The sequence below is a fragment of the Odocoileus virginianus genome, chromosome 28 (assembly GCF_023699985.2).
Source record: "Odocoileus virginianus isolate 20LAN1187 ecotype Illinois chromosome 28, Ovbor_1.2, whole genome shotgun sequence".
NCBI classification, from domain to species: Eukaryota; Metazoa; Chordata; class Mammalia; order Artiodactyla; family Cervidae; genus Odocoileus; species Odocoileus virginianus.
The window spans coordinates 28,803,410-28,822,863 of record NC_069701.1 but is presented as its reverse complement, the minus strand read 5'-3'; positions in this window follow the sequence as shown (position 1 = coordinate 28,822,863).

The following is a 19,454-nucleotide window of genomic DNA, read 5'->3' as shown; positions in this document are numbered from 1 at the left end:
TTATATATAGACCTTTATCTATACTGTTTCCAGTCCTTTTTCTCATTTAGATGATTACAGAGTGGTCAAAAACTTCCCTGTGCCATTCAGTATGTATTTTTGATCACCTATATGATATGTGATGTGAGAGTTGGACCATAAAGAGGGTTGACTACTGAAGAATTGATGCTTGTGAACTGGAGAAGACTCTTGAAAGTCCTCTGGGCAGCAACGAGATCAAACCAGTCAATCTTAAAAGAAATCAACTCTGAATATTCACTGGAAGGGCTGATGCTAAAGCTGAAGCTCCAATACTTTGGCCACCTGATGCGAAGAGCCAACTCATTGGAAAAAGACCCTGATGCTGGTAAAAATCGAAGGCAGGAGAAGGGGATGACAGAGGATGAGATGGTTGGATTGTATCACCGATTCCATGGGCATGAGTTTGAAGAAACTGCGGGAGACAGTGAAGTCAGGGAAGCCTGGTGTGCTGCAGTTCATGCGGGCCACAAAGAATCAGACATATCTGAGTGACTGAATGAACCAACAAAGGAACAAATGTGTATAGGTTCATTCCACACTCTTAATTTATCCTGCCTATGTCAGAGGTTCGGGGCTCTACAGAGGGTATCAGGCACTCCAGGTCCATTGTGGAGACGCACCACCTGCTACATGCTCCAGGCTCACTCAGCCCAAGGACACTCCAACCTTGGGACCCAAGCTGATCAGGCTCCAGGGATGTGATGCCCGCCCAGCTCACTATGGCCTGAGGGGACTAGAGTCAGCGTTTTCTTCTTTTTTTTCCTGGTTTTTTTTTTTTTTTTGAGCTAATATATATAGTATATCATTATTTGAGCTAGTATATATAGGTGAATTGCAATCTTGGTTTTTTTTTTTCTTTTCAATTTACTGTAACTGGTTCACCTCCACATAGATACATGTTTTGTTTTGTTTTGTTTTTTCAGGTTCTTTTTCCATACAAGAGATTACAGAGTGTTGTGTAAGATTCCTTGTGTTATGCAATGGGTCCTGGTGTCTTATTTTATAAATAGTTATGTGCATATGTTAGTCTAAAGAAGCTCATTTCTCCTTGCCCCACATCTTACATCCTTGGTGACCAAAAGTTTCTTTTCTAAGTCTTTAAGGCTGTGTCTCTTTTTGAAAGAAGTTCATTTTTATCCATTTTTAGATTACACCTATGAAGTGGTATCATGTGATACTTTATTTCCCTGTTTCCCTAACTTCACTTAGAATGATCATGTCTACTTTTTCTGTGATTGGACTTTGCACTATATCCTACTTTTCATGGTTGAGGTATGCTGCATTGTGTAAATATACCCCACCTTCTGTATCCATCCATCTGTGCTTTTATAATTAGCTTGCTTCCCTTCCTTGCTTCTTGGTATCTTGTGGGGCCGAACTCACATGGGTATACTTCTCTATTAAAATTTTGGTTGTCTTGACCCAGCTGCCTGAACTCCACCCAGTCCAGACTAGAGACTCAAGCTGCTCAGGCTCCAGGGATGGGATAGAAGTCAAAGTCAGGGAGTTTGGAGGGAATAAACTAGGCATTGCTTCTTTATTCCTTTTCTTCATGCCCATGCTATGTTGGAGTCTAGTCGATTTCCAGTTTGGGGCTGGTGGTCAAGGTACAGCTACTTTGATTCAGCTATGACATATACATGCAGCGTATCTGTTCTTTTTTGGATTCTTTTGCTAAAGACGTTATTGCAGAAGGTTGAACAAAGTACCCTGTGTTAAACATCAAGTCCTTATGAAGTATCTATTAGAGATACAGATTTTTTGTATATGTGGAAGGAAGAAAAGGAAAGAGATAAGTTTTGTGAATTATATATTAATATTACAGATACAGATTTCTATGTGTATATTGTTGTTGTTCAGTCGCTAAGCTGTGTCCAACTCTTTGTGACCCCATGGACCACAGCATATCAGGCTTCCCTATCCTTCACTATCTCCCGGAGTTTGCTCAAATTCATGTCCATTGGGTTGGAGATGCTGTCTAACCATCTCTTTCTCTGCCTCCCACTTTTCCTCTTGCCCTCAATCTTTCCCACCATCAGGGTATTTTTCAATGTCAGCTCTTCACATCAGGTGGCCAAAATATTGGAGCTTCAGCATCAGACCTTCCGAGGAATGTTCAGGGTTGACTTCCTTTAGGATTGACTGGTTTGATCTCCTTGCAGTCCAAGGGACTTGTAAGAGTCTTCTCCAGCACCACAGCTTGAAAGCATCAGTCCTTTGATGCTCAGCCTTCTTTATGCTCCAACTCTCATATCTGTACACGACTATTAGAAATACCATAGTTTTGACTATATGGACCTTTGTTGGCAAAGTGATGTCTCTGCTTTCTAAATGCTGTCTAGGGTGGTCATAGCTTTCCTTACAAGGATCAAGTGTAGTCCACCAGGCTTCTCTGTCCGTGGAATTCTCCAGGCATGAATACTGGAGTGGGTAGCTATTCCCTTCTCCAGGGAATCTTCCTGACCAACAGATTGAAACCAGGTCTATATTTCACATATGAACTTATAGGTGCATATTTCATGTATGAAGGTAGAATTTTTTATATTTCATGTATGAAAACATAGGTACCTATTTCTTATATGAAAATAGAATTTTCTGTACTTATGAATATATAAGTGCATATTTCACTAATGAAAATAGAAGCTTCCATATTTCACATATGAAAATATCATTGCATATTTTACATAAAAATAGAATTTTCTATATTTTACGTATGAAAATATAGGTATATACATTGTAGAGTGAACTCGTTTGCTATCGTTCTTTAACCAAAAGAATAAAAACTTTACTGTAACTTAAAATGATACTAAGTCTTATAAGTTGAGTTTGGTAAAATGTGAGTTTTACCTGGACTTCTAGGGCAATAGCTCTCAAATATCAGTGTGCTTCAGATTCACCTGGAAGGCATGTTAACTCCAATTGTCATATGTAGTTCCAGAGCTTATGATCTGATAGATTAGCAAATATTAGTCTGGGGACCACAATACAAATAATTGTGCCTTTTGAGTAATTGTGCTTTTAAAGACTTAAAATAACTCTTCTAACTCAAGTATACTGTCTTACATCATCTTAATGCATACAGTCTTAATTTGAAACTAGAAGATTGCTAAGTGATTTCTATTTTAGAGCACTGTGACCTGAAATCACTATATAGGCATCAAAAATGATGTTATATAAGGTGTTTTGTCACAGAGCGCTGACAGAAGCAACATAGCTTTCAAAAAAACCATGTTCTTTCTGTAGTTAATTGGCTTGACTTGACTAGTTCTTTGTGAAGCAAAAATTAAAACAGTAACACTGCTGTATGTGATTTTTAAAAATCTCATCAAAATTAGCTTCTTAATGGAATCTTTATTTTCTAATTTAAAAATTCTCCCATTTTTATTTTTTAGCTCTTTTTGATTATTTTTGTGTTTGCAGCCGCCATCAACTATTTTTTAAATTGAAGTACAGTTGATTTACATTACTGTATTTGTTTTGGGTGCACAAGACTGTGATTCAATATTTTTATGGAAAATTGTATTTTTAAAGGTATTACAAAATAGAGGCTATATTTCCCTGTGCTGTGTACTATATCCTCATAGCTTATTCATTTTTCACATAGTGGTTTGTATCTCTTAACCCTTTACTTCCGTCTTGTCCCTCCAGCCTCTCTCTCCCCACTGGTAACCGCTGGTTCTCTATACCAGTGAGTCTGTTTCCGTTTCATAGGGAAGTTCTTTTGTGTCATATTTTAGATTCAACATATAAGTGATATCACATGGCATTTATCTTTGTCTTTGTGACTTCACTTAGTATGATAATCTCTGGGTTCATGTTGCTGAAAATGGCATTTTAACCTTTTCTATATTTCGTATATGAAAATATTGGTGCATATTTCATATATGAAAATGGAAATGTCTATAAATCACATTTGAAAACCATGCATATTTCATATATAAAATAGGACTCTTCACATATTAAAATATCGGTGCATATTTCATATATGAACATAGAATTTTCCATACTTCACTATGAATATGTAAGTGCATATTTCATTAATGGAAATAGAAGTTTCTATATTTCACATATTAAAATATTGGTGCATATTTCATATATGCAAATAGACATTTCTATATTTCATATATGAAAATAGACATTTCTGTATTTCATATATGGAAAGGTATGTACATTTGTAGAGTGAACTCCTTTGCTATTGTTCTTTATGCAAAATAATCAAAGTTTTACCGTAACTTCTAAGGATAAGTTTTTACCACGTGGGCTTGGTAAAACGTGCTTCGCTGGGACTTCTAAGGCAATAGATCTCAAGTTTCAGTGCACTTCAGTACTTCATAATCACCTGGAGGACTCATTAACTCAGATTGTCAGACTGTAGTTCCAGAGCTTCTTGTTTAGTAGATTTGCAAATACCAGTCCATGGACCATAATGAAAATCATTGTGCCTTTTGAGTAATGCTTTTAAAGACTTAAAATAACTCTTCTAACTCAGGTATACTGTCTTACATATTAATACATACAAAAGTCTTAATTTGAAACTAGAAAATTGCTAAGTGACTTCTATTTTAGGGCATTGTGAACTGAAACCAAATGTAGGCATCAAAAATAATGTTAAAAGTTTTGTCAGAGAACATTGACAAAAAAAAAGCAACTTTCAAAAAAAAATTTATAGTTAACTGGCTTGACTACTTCTTTGTGAAACAAATTTTAAGAGTAAAACTACTTTATATGATTATTTAAAAGTCATTGAAAGTAATTTCTTGATGGAATCTTCTATTTTTAAAATTTTGTTTTATTTCACTAACTTTTTCATTGATTATTTTTTGTGTCTGTAGCTAACCATCAGGGCTTCCCCTGTGGCTTAGCTGGTAAAGAAACTGCCTGCAATGCAGGAGACCTGGGTTTGATCTCTGGGTTGAGAAGATCCCCTGGATATCAACTATATATTTAAACTGAAGTACAGTTGATTTACATTCCTGTATTTGTTTTGGGTGTACAACACAGTGGTTCAATATTTTTATGAAATAAACTCTATTTAAAGGTATCACAAAATAATGGCTATATTTCACTCTGCTGTACACTATATCCTTGTAGCTTATTTATTTTACAGATAATGGTATGTATCTCTTATTTTCCTACCCCTCTCTTGCTTCTCCCACCTCCCTCCCCACACTGGCAACCATTAGTTCTATATACCAGTGAGTCTGTTTCTGTTTCATAGATAAATTCATTTGCATCATATATTAGATTCCACATATATGCCAAATCATATGATATTGTCATTGTCTTTCTGACTTACTTCACTTAGTAGGATCATCTCTAAGTTCATGTTGCTAAAATGTTATTTTAATACTTTCTATATGTGCATGTTTCATCTCTGAAAAGGGAATTTTCTATATTTCATATATGAAAATTGAGGTCCATATTTTATATATGAAAGTGGCGGTTTTCTGTATTTCATATATGAAAATTGAGGTCCTTGTTTCATATATCAGTTCAGTTCCATCGCTCAGTCATGTCTGACTCTTTGTGACCCCATGGACTGCAGCACGCCAGGCTTCCCTGTCCTTCACCAACTCCAGGAGCTTGTTCAAACTGATGTCCATCGAGTCAGTGACATCCAACCATCTCATCCTCTGTCGTCCCCTTCTCCTCCCACCTTCAATCTTTCTCAGCATCAGGGTCTTTTCAAATGAGTCAGCTCTTCGCATCAGGTGGCCAAAGTATTGGAGTTTCAGTTTCAGCATCAGTCCTTCCAATGAATATTCAGGACTTATTTTCTTTAGGATGGACTCGTTTAATCTCCTTGCAATCCAAGAGACTCTCAAGAGTCTTCTCCAACACCACAGTTCAAAACCATCAATTCTTCAGCACTCAACTTTCTTTTTAATCCACATCTCACATGACTACTGGAAAAATCATAGCTTTGACTAGATGAATCTTTGTTGGCAAAGTAATGTCTCTGCTTTTTAATATGCTTTCTAGGTTGGTCATAGCTTTTGTACCAAGGAGCAAGCGTCTTTTAATTTCATGGCTGCAGTTACCATCTGCAGTGATTTTGAAGCCCCCCAAAATAAAGTCTGTCAGTGTTTCCATTGTTTCCCCATCTATTTGCCATGAAGTGATGGGACCAGATGACATGATTGTAGTTTTCTGAATGCTGAGTTTTAAACCAACTTTTTCACTCTCCTCTTTCACTTTCATCAAGAGGCTCTTCAGTTACTCTTCACTTTCTGCCATAAGGGTGGTGGTATCTGCATATCTGAGGTTATTGATATTTCTCCTAGCAATCTTGATTCCAGCCTGTGCTTCATCCAGCCTGGCATTTTGCATGATATACTCTGCATATAAGTTAAATAAGCAAGGTAACAATATACAACCTTGACGTACTCCTTTCTCGACTTGGAACCAGTCTGTTGTTCCATGTCCAGTTCTAACTGTTGCTTCTTGACCTGCATACAGAGCTCTCAGGAGGCAGGTAAAGTGGTCTGGTATTCCTGTCTCTTTAAGAATTTTCCACAGTTTGTTGTGAAGTAGTAAAATTTTCTGTATTTTGTATATGAAATGAGAGTAGCATATTTCATATATGAAAGTGGTTGAACTTTTTATATTGAATATATGAAAACTGAGGTCCATATTTCATATATTAAAGTGGTAGAATTTTCTATATTTCATATATGAAAGAGTAGCACATTTCATATATGGAAATGGGAGAATTTTCTGTATTTCATATATGAAAATAGTGGTTCATATTTCATATATGAAAATGATAGAATTTCCTTTACTTCATATATGAAAATAGAATGACTGAACAAAAAAGTCCTGTCTACACTGATGACGTTTAGACATGACCGTGTGCTTCTACGATGAGAACATTTAGACCTGACCTTTTTCTGTGTGCACTGGGACATGGAGACCTGGGTAGAGACCTGGCCTGGCCTCTGTCCTGGAAAACTCCGCGCCTGCGTCTGAATGTCAGAGCTCAGATGTCGGGGGCCTGGAGCTGAGGTGGGCTTCTCTGGGCATCGTGCTCCTCTCTGAGGGGGCTCCATGGCCCTCCCAGGGGCAGTGCTGCGGCAGGCTCTGAGTCTCTCCCTGCCAGGTTCACCTTCCCTGGGGCACGGAGGCCCCTCAGGTGGGCTACCTGGTAATCACTCCAATTTCCCAGCACCTTCAGGTTGAGTAGGGAGGCAGGTTCACCTGCTGAATTGTTTCCTGGGCACAGGGATTGGGCAAGAAGTCCGCGGGCCGCAGCTGAGGTTGCCGCTGTGATCTCCTTCCGGTCCGCTCTCCTCAGGAGGACAGAGCTGCCGCTTGACTTCCGGCCCAGCTCTCCTGTTTTCTCCTCATCTCAGCGGGACAAGACAGACAGAGCCCGCCAGAACCAAGGTGGTGTGTTCACCTCCAGCACGAGCTTTCAAACCAGCAAAGAACCACACAGAACCAAAGTGAAAACAGGAGGGGCCTGACTTCTCAGGGACCGTTGTGGGGAGGGGAGAGGACCCTTCACTTCTTTCTAGGGTCCCGGGAGGCCCCAGGGGCCTGGCTGGTTTACACACTGGGGGCCCGCGGGCCACAGCCATGGGGTCCTGACCGAGGGGACGTGAGACCCCAGGTGGGGGGTCTGGGGACGGTGTGAGTCTCACGCCCTCTGTGTGGGTCAGGATTGTGTGCAGGGAGACCCCACACACAAAGCTAAGAAAGAGGGAAGAACATGCGAGAGCTTCACTTGTGTTTAGGAATTAACACTTGAGTGTATTCACTCTACACAGGCCTGTACCTGATTGCCTCTTTACCCCTGAGAGGTTCCCCCTCCCTGGGGCGCCTGGGGACTCCTCAGGTGGGCTACCTGGGAATTATTCCACTTGCCAGCATGCGCGTGGTGGGACGGGAGGCAGGTTTACTCGCAAATTGATTGCAGGCACGTGGATCAGGAAAAAGCCAGTGGGATCAGGTGAGGTTGCTGCTGCTATCTCCTTCCAGCTGACCACCCATACTCAACAGAGACCAGACCTGCCTCTCATCTTCCTGCCCTGCATCTGTGGTGTTTTCTCAGCATTTCAGTGGCACGAGAAAGGACCAAGCCTTCCAAAACCAAGATAGTGCACTCAACATGATCAGGACAGCTGTAGAAACAGTCACTATCACAGAACCAAAGGGAAAGGGGAGGACTTCTCTGGTACAATGTGGGGAGAGGAGACCGACCCTGCACTTCTTTCTACCGTCCCAGGAGGTTACAGGAACCCCCTCGTTTCTGCCTTAGGGGTCCAACCAGCAGAGACCTGGTGCCCTAACCAAGGGTCGTGGGGCCCCAGGTGCAGGGCTTGGGGAGGTGGTGTCGCCTTGGAGACTGTGGACGTGTGTCCCCGGTTCAGTCCTGGGGATTGTGTGGGTCTCACCCATGCATGTGCGTCAGGAACCTGTACCCAGAGACCCCCTGTCTACTCTTTACCTGCTGTGTGTCTCATCCCCTCTGAGATCCCCAGTCTCTGAATTGAGGGTGTTGCCCTGATTAACCTGTGATCCTTTTCCTTCTCTTCATCTTGTCGCATTCACATGAGGTCAGGCAACTTCTCATGGGTCATATTAATATCACAGTACATCACAGATCCAATTCATAGGGGTCACCACAGTCTGGCTTCCCCTAGACCGAGCCCATGTAATTTAATTTGTAGTTGAACTGTTATTTTATATTGGAGTAAAGTTTGATTTCTGATGTTTAGTTTTAGGGATACATGAATTTGATTCAGTTATGCATAGATATATATCTGTTCTTCTGTTTTTTCCTGTTTGTTCAGGACAGTTTTCTGTTCTATCCAGTAGGTCCTTTTTCATTTTCAACTTGATATGTATTAGTGTGTATATTTTCATCCCAAACTCTTAATTTATCCCTCCCTTCAGACTTTCTTTTGATAATATCATAATCTTGTTTTCTCAGGCTGTGAGTCTGTTTCTTTTTTGTACAGTTTATTGCTATGAATTTATAGGTTCCATCTATATGTGATATCTTAGGGTATTTAACTTACCTCATATAGAATGGTAATTTTTTGGTTCATCCATGATGCTGCCAATATGATTATTTTCTGTTTTATGGCTGAGTAGTATTCTAGTGTATAGATGTACCCCATAATCTTCATTTTTCTGTCAATGGACATTTTGGTGGATTCTGTGTCTTGGCTACTGTAAATAGTGATGCCCTGAAAATCAAGGTGCATGTGTCATTTTGAATGATGATTTTCTCTGGAGCTAAGCTGAGGAATGGGATCACAGGATCATATGTTATCTCTATGGTTGGTGTTTCAAGGAACCTCCATGCTGTTTTCCATAGCGGCTTCACCATTTGCGCTCCCACAAAGATAGTAGGAGGATTCCCTTTTCTGTACATTCTCTGCGGTATTTAGTCTTTGTAGATCTTTTTGGTGATAGCCATTACGACCAGTGTGAAGTGATACCTTATTGGAGGTTCGATTGGCACTGATTTAATAATTATTGATGTGGAGTATCCTTCCATGTGCGTTTATATTTTATGCCTTGTGAGTACAATTTACCTCTTGAAACTGGCTTCTCGAAACTTGGTCCTGTTTGGAATTCTTTTGCGATTATTTACTCATGGACATTTCTTGAGGGTAGATGTCATTTAAAATCCCGTGGGACATGTGACTGTTAGGAGCCCTTCAGCATCTGTTTTATGGCTTCCCTGCTGGTTCAGTGGTAAAAATCCGCCTGCAATGCAGGAGACTAATAGGAGATATCAGAGAAGGCAATGGCAACCCGCTCCAGTACTCTTGCCTGGGAAATCCCATGGATGGAGGAGGCTGGTAGGCTGCAGTCCATGGGGTCGCTAGGAGTCGGACATGACTGAGCAGCTTCACTTTCACTTTTCACTTTCATGCATTGGAGAAGGAAATGGCAACCCACTCCAGTGTTCTTGCCTGGAGAATCCCAGGGACGGCGGAGCCTGGTGGACTGCCGTCTATGGGGTCGCACAGAGTCGGACACAACTCAGTGACTAAACAACAAAAACAGCACCTGTTTTAAGGTGTATAAGGTGTATATAAGGTGTATTATTGATCTGAACCAGCTCAATACTCCCTGCACACCCTCCACATTTCTTTTTTGGTAACCGTAAGTTTCTTTTCTAAGTCTGTGAATCTGTTTCTCCTTTGTAATGAAGTTCATTTGTATCCATTTTTCGATTGCACCTAGAAGTGATATTATATGACACTTGTCTGTCCCTGTCTCCCTCACTTCACTTTGAATGATCATCTCAAGCTTCTTTCCTGAAGCTGGACTTGGCAGTATTTCCTACTTCTTTATGGTTGAGAAATATCGCGTTGTGTACATGTACCCCACTGTGTATCCATTCAACTGTGATTTCTACAGTCAGCTTGCTTCTCAAACTTGGCTTTGTACCTTGTGGGGCTGAGATTGCAGGGGTTCCTTGTCTTTTAAATTTTTTATTTTCTTCAGGTTTATGCCCAGGTGTGGGATTGCTGAGTCCTAAAGTACTTCTATGGTATTTTTAAAATGAACCTCCATACTGTTCTCCCTACTGGATGTTCATATGTGGATTGTGATCAACAGTGCAGGCAGGTTCTCCTTGTCTCCACATTTATTCTTTTAAAAATAATTTTATTTATTAATTTATCTTTGGTTGCACTGGATCTTGCTTGCTGAGTGCAGGTTCATCTGCGGCAAGCAGAGGCTACTCTCTAGTTTCACTGTGCAGGCTTCTCATTGCGGTGGCTTCTGGTTGCAGAACGTAGGCTCTAGAGTGCCAGGCTTCAGTGATCCTGGCGCGAGGGATCAGCAGCTGTGGTTCAAGGGCTTGAGAGCACAGGCTCCACATTGTGGCACACGGGCTTGGTTGTCCCGTGGACGTGGAATCTTCCCAGACCAGGGATCGAATTTGTGACTCGCATTTGCAGGCAGATTCTTAATCACTGCACCACCAGGAAAGGCCTTGCATATGGCCATCTGACCAATGTGAGCACTTAGCTTATTGGACTCATTTGATCTGTGTCTCTCTAATAACCAGTGATGCTGAGCATCTTTTCACATGCCTAATTGCACTCTGTAGACCTTCCTTAGAGAAATATCCACTTCAATCTTTGGCCCATTTTGTTTGGGGGATGTATTTATTTTTGATATTGAGTCACGAGCTGTTCATATGCTTTGGAGATGAATCCCGTGTGGGTAAATTCCTTTGCAAATCTTTCTTCCTATTCTGAGTGCTGAGCTTGTCTCTCACTTAGGGTTTCCTTCAGAATGCAAATGGTTTTGTGGTTCATGAGGTCCCATCTTCTGATTTGTGGTTTATTTTTCATTATTCTAAGAGGTGGATACATGAAGAACTTGCTGCATTTTATGTCAAATTGTGTCCTGTTTATATTTTTTAAAAGTTCTATATACATTAATATACTGTACCGGTGTTTCTCTTTCTGATTTACTTCACTCTATATAATAGGCTCCAGTTTCATCCACCTCATTAGAACTGACTCAGACGCCTTCTATTTGATAGCTGAGTAATATTCCATTGTGTGTAAGTACCACAACTGCCTTATCCATTCATCTGCTGATGGACATCCAGGTTGTGTCCATGCCCTAGCTATTGTAAACAGTGCTGCAACGAACACTGGGGTACATGTGTCACTTTCAGTTTTAGAAAGTAGGTTGTGTTTGGAATTTATTTCTGCCATATTGGGGCCAGGACATTTCTCCAGGGCAGCGGTCAATTAACAGCCTCATAGGCACTGTGAATCACAGGTGTCGGTAAGCCCAAGTGCGTTCAAGTTGTAGTTACGGGAAATGTCCACAAGGCGGCAGCACTTCCTCATGCCCACCTCTGGTCCTGTAACCAGAGCCGTGAGGAATGTCAGCTTCCTGGACTGGGAATTAGGAATTGGCTGACGTGGTGAAGAATCTGCCTGCCCGTGCAGGAGACCTGGGCTCGATCCCTGAGTCGGGAAGATCCCCTGGAAAACGGAAGGCAACCCACTCCAGTATTCATGCCCTGTAACTCCCACGGACAGAGGATCCTCGTGGGCTATAGCCCATGGGGTCACAAAGAGTTGGACATGACTGAACGACTAACACTTTTGTTTCTTTTGCTTTTCTTTAATCCCCAATTGCGTGTTTCTTTTCAGTGTATACAGTGTGGCCTGATTCAATTATGACATGTACACACAACATATCTCTTGTTTTGGGGATTCTTTGCTATAGAGGTTATTGCAGAAGGTTGAACAAATATCCCTCTGCCTAAAATCAAGTCCTTCTGGCTTATCTATTAGAGATACAGGTTTTTTCCTTTTTATATTTGTGGAAGGAAGGAGATAATCCTTGTGAATTTTCTATGACAGAGATTTTTGTGTCTATGTTAAAGATACAGATTTCTCTGTATATTTGGAAGGAAGAAAGGAAGGGAAAAAATAATCCTTCCTTGGATGATCTATTACAGATACAGATTCCTGTGTATTTGTTTGTCTTCACCATCAAATTTATCCCTGAGGCTTGGGGTGATTGCTTGTTTGTGTTTGAATTCTAAGATTTGTGTGTGTGTTTTAAATTAGCTCTTTTGCATACTTGTAAAATTTTTGCCTGTAAAGGATATACTATTCTTTTGTCTTCCTCTCTCAGGTTGACTTTGGTTAGTTTGTGATCCTCCAAGGACCATCCTGTTGGCAACCAAGGACATCATTTCATAGCTTCTGTGGTGACTTTTCATGGCTGAGTAATAGGCACTGTGTATAGGTACCACATATTCTTGAAGCTTTAACCTGTTAAACATTTTCTTAGGACCCTGCCTCGGGTACTATAAACAGTGCTGCAGTGAGTGTGGGGGTGCATGTCTTTTTGGAGGATGGTTTTCTCAGGCTATAGGCCCAGGTGTGGGTGTGTCGATCCCAGGCTTAGCTCTCTAGAAAGTTTCTTTTTTTTTCTGGCATGGGGGAGACTGTCTTTTCTAGGGGTTGTTGGAAATGTCCATTTGCAACCAATGTGTCGTGAGATCATCTCTTGACTCTCTCCCATGTTGACAGCTGGTGGGCCTGTGAGGATGTCCATTCTGAATGGTGGGATTTTATTTCCTGGTGTCATTCTGATTGTCATTCCTCCTTTAAAAACTAGGGATGTTGAACATCCAGTCCTGTGGCCGATTGGTGTTTTTTCCTCCTTTTTTTCTGTCCATAAAGGACTTGAGGAAATTTACTTGTGCCAGTTGGCTTCTTGAAAGTAGGTTGTGTTTGTAATTTATTTCTGCCAGAGCGGCCCCAGGACATTTCCTGAGGATAGCTGCCAATTAAGCCCCACGGGCCCTGTGAATTGGGGTCAGTAAGCACCGGTGTGTTCAAGTTGTAGTTACAGGAAATGTCCACAAGGCGGCAGCACTTCCGCATGGTCAACTCGGGTCCTCCTGCAACCAGCCTATGGAAAGTTAGTGTCCTGAGCAGGGAATTCGAGAGCATTGTGCCTGAGCAAACACTCAAGGGCTTGTGTCTCACTAGTTGTTCTCCTTAAAGCTTCCCTCCCCGCCAGGCTTGTCCCAGCCTGGGCCATAACCCCGATGAGGGACCTAGTAGGCTGCACTCGGGAAGGAGGCTTGAATTAGGGACCCCAGCACCAGGACGCCTGGAGACCGGGTAAGTTTTCCAAGGTCCTCGAGGTCAGAGGGTCTGCCAGCATCCTTGGGTGCACGAGGGAGTGTGGCCCCAGACAGAGCAAGTCAGCCGATGCATGTGTTCTAGGGCTCTAAATTAAGGGCACCCTTCCTAGTGTCACGACCCCACCCCAGTCCAGCCATGGACTGGAACCAAGCCGGCTCAGGTTCCAGGGACGGGGCAGCAGCCAGAATCAGGGAGGCTGGAAGAAATGAAACAGATAGTGCTTCAATTTCCTTTCATTTTCTTTAATCTCATGCGGATGCTATGCTTGAATAGAGTTGATTTTTGGTTTTGCGTGTTTGTTGTCAGTGTACAGACGCTTGATTCAGTTGTGACACATACATACAGCATACCTCTCCTTTTGTGGACTCCTCCTGTAGAGATTATTGCTGAAGGAAGAGAAAAGTTCCCTGTGCTGAACATCGGATCCTGGTGAAATATCTATTAGAGATGCAGATTTTTTGTAAATGTGAAAGGAAGGGAGGAGATAATCCTTGTGGATCATCTATTACCAGATACAGATTTCGGTATATCCCTTGGGGTATCGGCTTCCTGTGTATTTGTTAGTTCCAATCTCTAATTCATCCTGGTCCTCCACTGTATTTTTATTTTAATTCTTGTGTTTGAATTCTCAAAGGTTCCTTTTGTGTTGTAAATTTTAATCTGTTTTTTCATTTTTCCAAGGAGGTTCATCCTCTGCAATTTTTTCCCTTTGTCTGGCTCATTTCACTTAGGGTACGATCCCCTAAGGTCCACCATTGTGGTGACCAGTGGCGTAATTTTGTAATTTCAGTGGCGCTGCTTTGTGGCTGAGGAATAGTCCGTAGCACACATGTATGACATCTTGTTTGAGCTCTGAGCTGCTGGTGGAGGTTTTGCGGCTCCATGCATTGTCTACTGTAAGCAGTGCTGCACTCAGTGTTGTGGTCCATGTGTCTTTCTGAACGATGGTTTTCTCAGGCACTAGGCCCACGTGTGTAGATGTGGGATACGAGGCTTATCTGTCTTGAAACTTTTTTTCTGGCATGCGGAGGCTGTCCTTTCTGGTAATGCCAGTGTCCATTCCCACCAACAGTGTGGGGGGGTTCCCTCCACTTCTGGATCTGTCTTCCATTTATTGCTTGCAGACTTGTGCGGATGTCCATTCTGACTGGTGTGGTTTGGTATTTGTGGTCACTTTTACCATTCTTCCACTAATAATTAGGGATTCTGACCATCTTGTCCCATGGTTGGTTTTTTTCTTTTCTTTTCCCTTAAAGCATGTGAGGGAAATATACCTGTTGCAGTTGGCTTCTTGAAAGTTGGCTGTGTTTGGAGTTTCATTCTGCAATACCTGCACCAAGAAATTCCCTGAGGGCAGCTGTCATTAAGAGCCCCCCAGGGCTTGTGAATTGGAGGTGTGAGTAAGCACTGCTGGTCAAGCTGTAGATACAGAAAAGTGCAAAGGGCGGCTGCTCTTCCTGGAGTTGGCGGCCCAACTCTGCTTCCTGGAGCAAGGAGGTCCCTAGGGAATATCACTTTCCCAAGCTGTGAATTAGAATGGAATGTGCCAGATACACACTCACTGCTGCTTCCTCTGAAGGTTCATGCCTCCTCTCTGCACTGCACCCAACCTGGGCCACCACCTCTGCTGAGGGGTCTAGGAGGCTGCACTCTCATGAAGGAGGCTTGGACAGGGGACGCTAGCACCAGGAGACCTAGAGGCTAGGTGAATTTTTCCAAGGTCCTGGAGGCCAGAGGCTGGTCCACCACCCTTTGGGTACACTGGGGACTTTGTTCCCACCCAAGAAAAGCAGACAGTACAGGTTGAAGAGGGGGACTCAATTAAGGGCTCTCTGCCCAGCTGTCTCTACTGCATCCAGGCCAGCCATAGGAACCAAGCCTGCTCAGGCTCCAGGGATGAGCCAGCTGTCCAGGTCAGTGAGGTGGAGGGAACGAAGCAGGCCTTCTTTTTCTGTCTTGTACTTTCTTCTCTTTATTCTCCAGCTCTGTGCTTCTTTGAGCGTATAGTCGCCTGATTCAGTTATGACATGTACATAGAGCTTATGTCTAGTTTTCGGGATTCTTTGCCATAGAGGTTATTTCAAAAGGTTGAACAAATTTCTTTCTGCCTAAAATCAAGTCCTTCTGGATTACTTACTAGAGATACAGTTTGCTTTTTTTTTTGTATTGGTGGAAGGAAGGAAGGAGATAATACTCGTGAATTATATGACAGAGATTTTTGCGTCTATGTTAGAGACACAGATTTTTGTTTACATTTGGATGAAAGGAAGGAAAAAGGTAATCCTTGTGGATTATCTATTACAGATACAGATTCCTGTATATATGTTTGTCTTGTCCATGGAATTTATCCCTGAGCCTTTGTCTTTTTTAGGGGAATTTCTTGTATTTGTTTGAATTCTAAGGGATTTTTTTGTGTATTAAATGAGTTCCTTTGTATATTTTTAGAATTTTGCCTGCAAGAGATATCATATTCTTTTCCTCTCTCTGGCTGACTCAGTGTGTGATCCTCCAAGGTCCATCCTGGTAGCAACCAAAGACATAATTTCATAATTTCCATGGTGGCTTTTCATGGCTGAGTAATAGGTATTGTGTATAGGTGCCACATTTTCTTTAAGCTTTAATTTGTTGGTGAACATTTTCTTGGGGCTGTGTCTTGGGTACTGTTAGTGCTGTGAGCACTGGGGTTCACATGTCTTTCTGAATGATGGTTTTCTCGGGCTATAGGCCTAGGTGTGTGTATGTGAGATGCTAAACTCTCTTGAAAGGTTTTTTTCTTTTTTTATGGCATGTGGAGGCTCTTTTCCAGGGGTTGTTGGCAGTATCCATTCCCGTTTCGTGGAGTTCAGTCACCTCTGGACTCTTTCTCGCGATTACTGTTGGTGGACTTGTGAGGATGTCCATTCTGAATGGTGGGGTTTGATTTCCGTTGTCATTTTGATCATCATTCCTCCTTTAATAGTTAGGGATGCTGAACATCTGGTCCTGTGGCCACTGGTGTTTTTTCCCTGATTTTTTTTTTCTCCATAAAGAACTTGGCAAATTTGCCTGTGGCAATTGGCTTCTTGAAGGTGGGTTGTGTTTGTAATTTATTTCTGCCATACCATCCCCAGGACACTTCCTGAGGGCAGCTGTCAATTAAGCCCCACAGGTACTGAATTTAAGCGGTCAGTAAGCACAGGTGTGTTCAAGTTGTAGTTAGAGGGATTGTCCACAAGGCGGCAGCACTTCCTCACGGCCAATTCAGGTCCTCCTGCGACCAGAGCCTTAAGGAAAGTCAGTGTCCCAGCGAACACTCAAGGCATCTGTCTCACTAGCTGTTCTCCTTAAAGCTTCTCCCCTCCCCTCCAGACTCGCCCCAACCTGTGCCACACCCCTGCTGAGGGGCAAAGGAGGTTGCACTCTCGGGGGGAGGACTGAACTGGGTTCCCAGCACCAGGACCCCTGGCGATTGGTGAGTTTTCCAAGGTCCTCAGAGTCAGAGGGTGTGCCAGCATCCTTTGGGTGCAGTCCCAGACAGTACAGGTGAACTCGGGATCTAAATTAAGGGCCCCCTTCCTGATGTCACCACCTCAGCCCAGTCCAGCCACGGGAACCAAGCCTCATCAGTGACGAGGTAGCAGCCCAAGTCAGGTAGGCTCGGAGTGGATAGTGCTTTTATTTCCATTCATCTCAAGCCATTGCTATTTTTGAATAGAGTTGGTGTGTGGTTTTGTGCAGTGTACAGCTGCTTGATTCAGTTTTGACATATACATCCAGCATATCTGTTCCTTTGTGGGTTCTTCTTCCATCGAGAGTATTGTCGAAGTTAGAGAAAAGTTCCCTGTGCAGAACATCAGATCCTTGTGAGTATCTATCAGAGATACAGATATTTTTTGTGTGTGAATGTGAAAGGAAGGAAGGAGATCATCCTTGTGGATAATTTATTACAGGTACAGATTTTGGTGCGTACCTTGGAGTAAGGGCTTTCTGTGGATTTGTTAGTTCCAACCTCCTAGTTTATCCTGGCCCTCTATTGTCTTAATTCTTGTTTGAATTCTTTCCTAGTGTTTGAATTCTCAGAGGCTCCTTTTGCATTGTAAATTAGCTTCTCATACTTTTTTTTTTTAATTTGCTGAGGAGGTTCATCATCTGCAATATTCCTCCTTTGTCTGGCTGCTTTCACTTAGGGTATGATCCTCCAAGATCCACTCTTGTGTCCTCTAGTGGCATAATTGCACAATTTTGGTGGCACTATTTTTTGTGGTTGAATAATAATCCATGGAATGTAGGTATTATGTCTTGTTTAAGTTTTAAGCTGGAAATTTTGTGGTTCTGAGTGTTGGCTACTGTAATTATGCTGCAGTGAATATTGGGATGCATGTGTCTCTTTGAATGATGGTTTTCTCGGGCTCCAGGCCCAGGTGTAATAAGCCCTAGGCTTACCTGTCTTAAAATTTTATTTTCTGGCATGCAGAGACTGTCTCTCTAGTAACTTGCCAATGTCCATCCCACCAACCGTGTAGGGGGCTCCGTGCCCTCTTGACTCTCTCCTCCATTTACTGCTTATAGACTTGCAGTTGTTCATCTGATTGCTATGGTTCGGGGTTTGCTGTCATTTTATTATTCTTCCAGAATCATCAGGGATGCTGAGGATCTTGTCCCGTGGCCGTCATTGTTTTTGTTTTGTTTTTCCTTTTCTTTTCCCTCAAAGCATGTGAGGGAAATTTACCTGTTGCAGTTGGCTTCTTGAAAATGGACTGTGTTTGGAATTTATTTCTGCAGTACTGGCCCTGGGCCTTTCCTGAGGGCATCTGTCATTAAGAGCCCCCCAGGGCTTGTGAATTAGAGGTGTGTGTCTGCCCCCTGATGCCCTCTCGCAACACCCACCGTCTAACTTGGGTTTCTCTTACCTCGGACGTGGGGTATCTCTTCACGGCTGCTCCAGCAAAGCGCAGCTGCTGCTCCTTACCTTGGACGAGGGGTATCTTCTCACGGCCGCCCCTCCTGACCTTGAATGTGGAGTAGCTCCCCTCAGCCCTGCTGCACCCCACAGCAGCCACTCCTTGGAGGTGGGGTTGCTCCTCTCAGCCGCTGCCCTTGACCTCGGACGTGGGGAAGCTCCTCTCGGCCGCCGCTCCTGCGCTGTCGCCGCCTGGCGTGCTCGGTCACTACCCCTGACCTTGGGCAAGGGGTAGCTCCTCACGGCCACGCTTCTGCGTGGTCCGTCTATTTCTGCTTTACTGACTACGCCAAAGCCTTCGACTGTGTGGATCACAATAAACTGGAAAATTCTGAAAGAGATGGGACTACCAGACCACCTGACCTGCCTCTTCAGAAACCTGTATGCAGGTCAGGAAGCAACAGTTAGAACTGGACATGGAACGACAGACTGGTTCCAAATAGGGAAAGGAGTACGTCAAGGCTGTATATTGTCACCCTGCTTATTTAACTTATATGCAGAGTACATCATGAGAAACGCTGGGCTGGATGAAGCACAAGCTGGAATCAAGATTGCCGGAAGAAATAGCAATAATCTCTGCTGTCTATGGGGTCGCATAGAGTCGAACACGACTGAAGTGACTTAGCAGCAGCAGCAGATATGCAGATGACACCACCCTTATGGCAGAAAGTGAAGAGGAACTAAAAAGCCTTTTGATGAAAGTGAAAGAGGAGAGTGAAACAGTTGGCTTAAAGCTCAACATCCAGAAAACTAAGATCATGGCATCTGGTCCCATCACTTCATGGGAAATAGATGGGGAGACAATGGAAACAGTGTCAGATTTCTTTTGTGGGGGC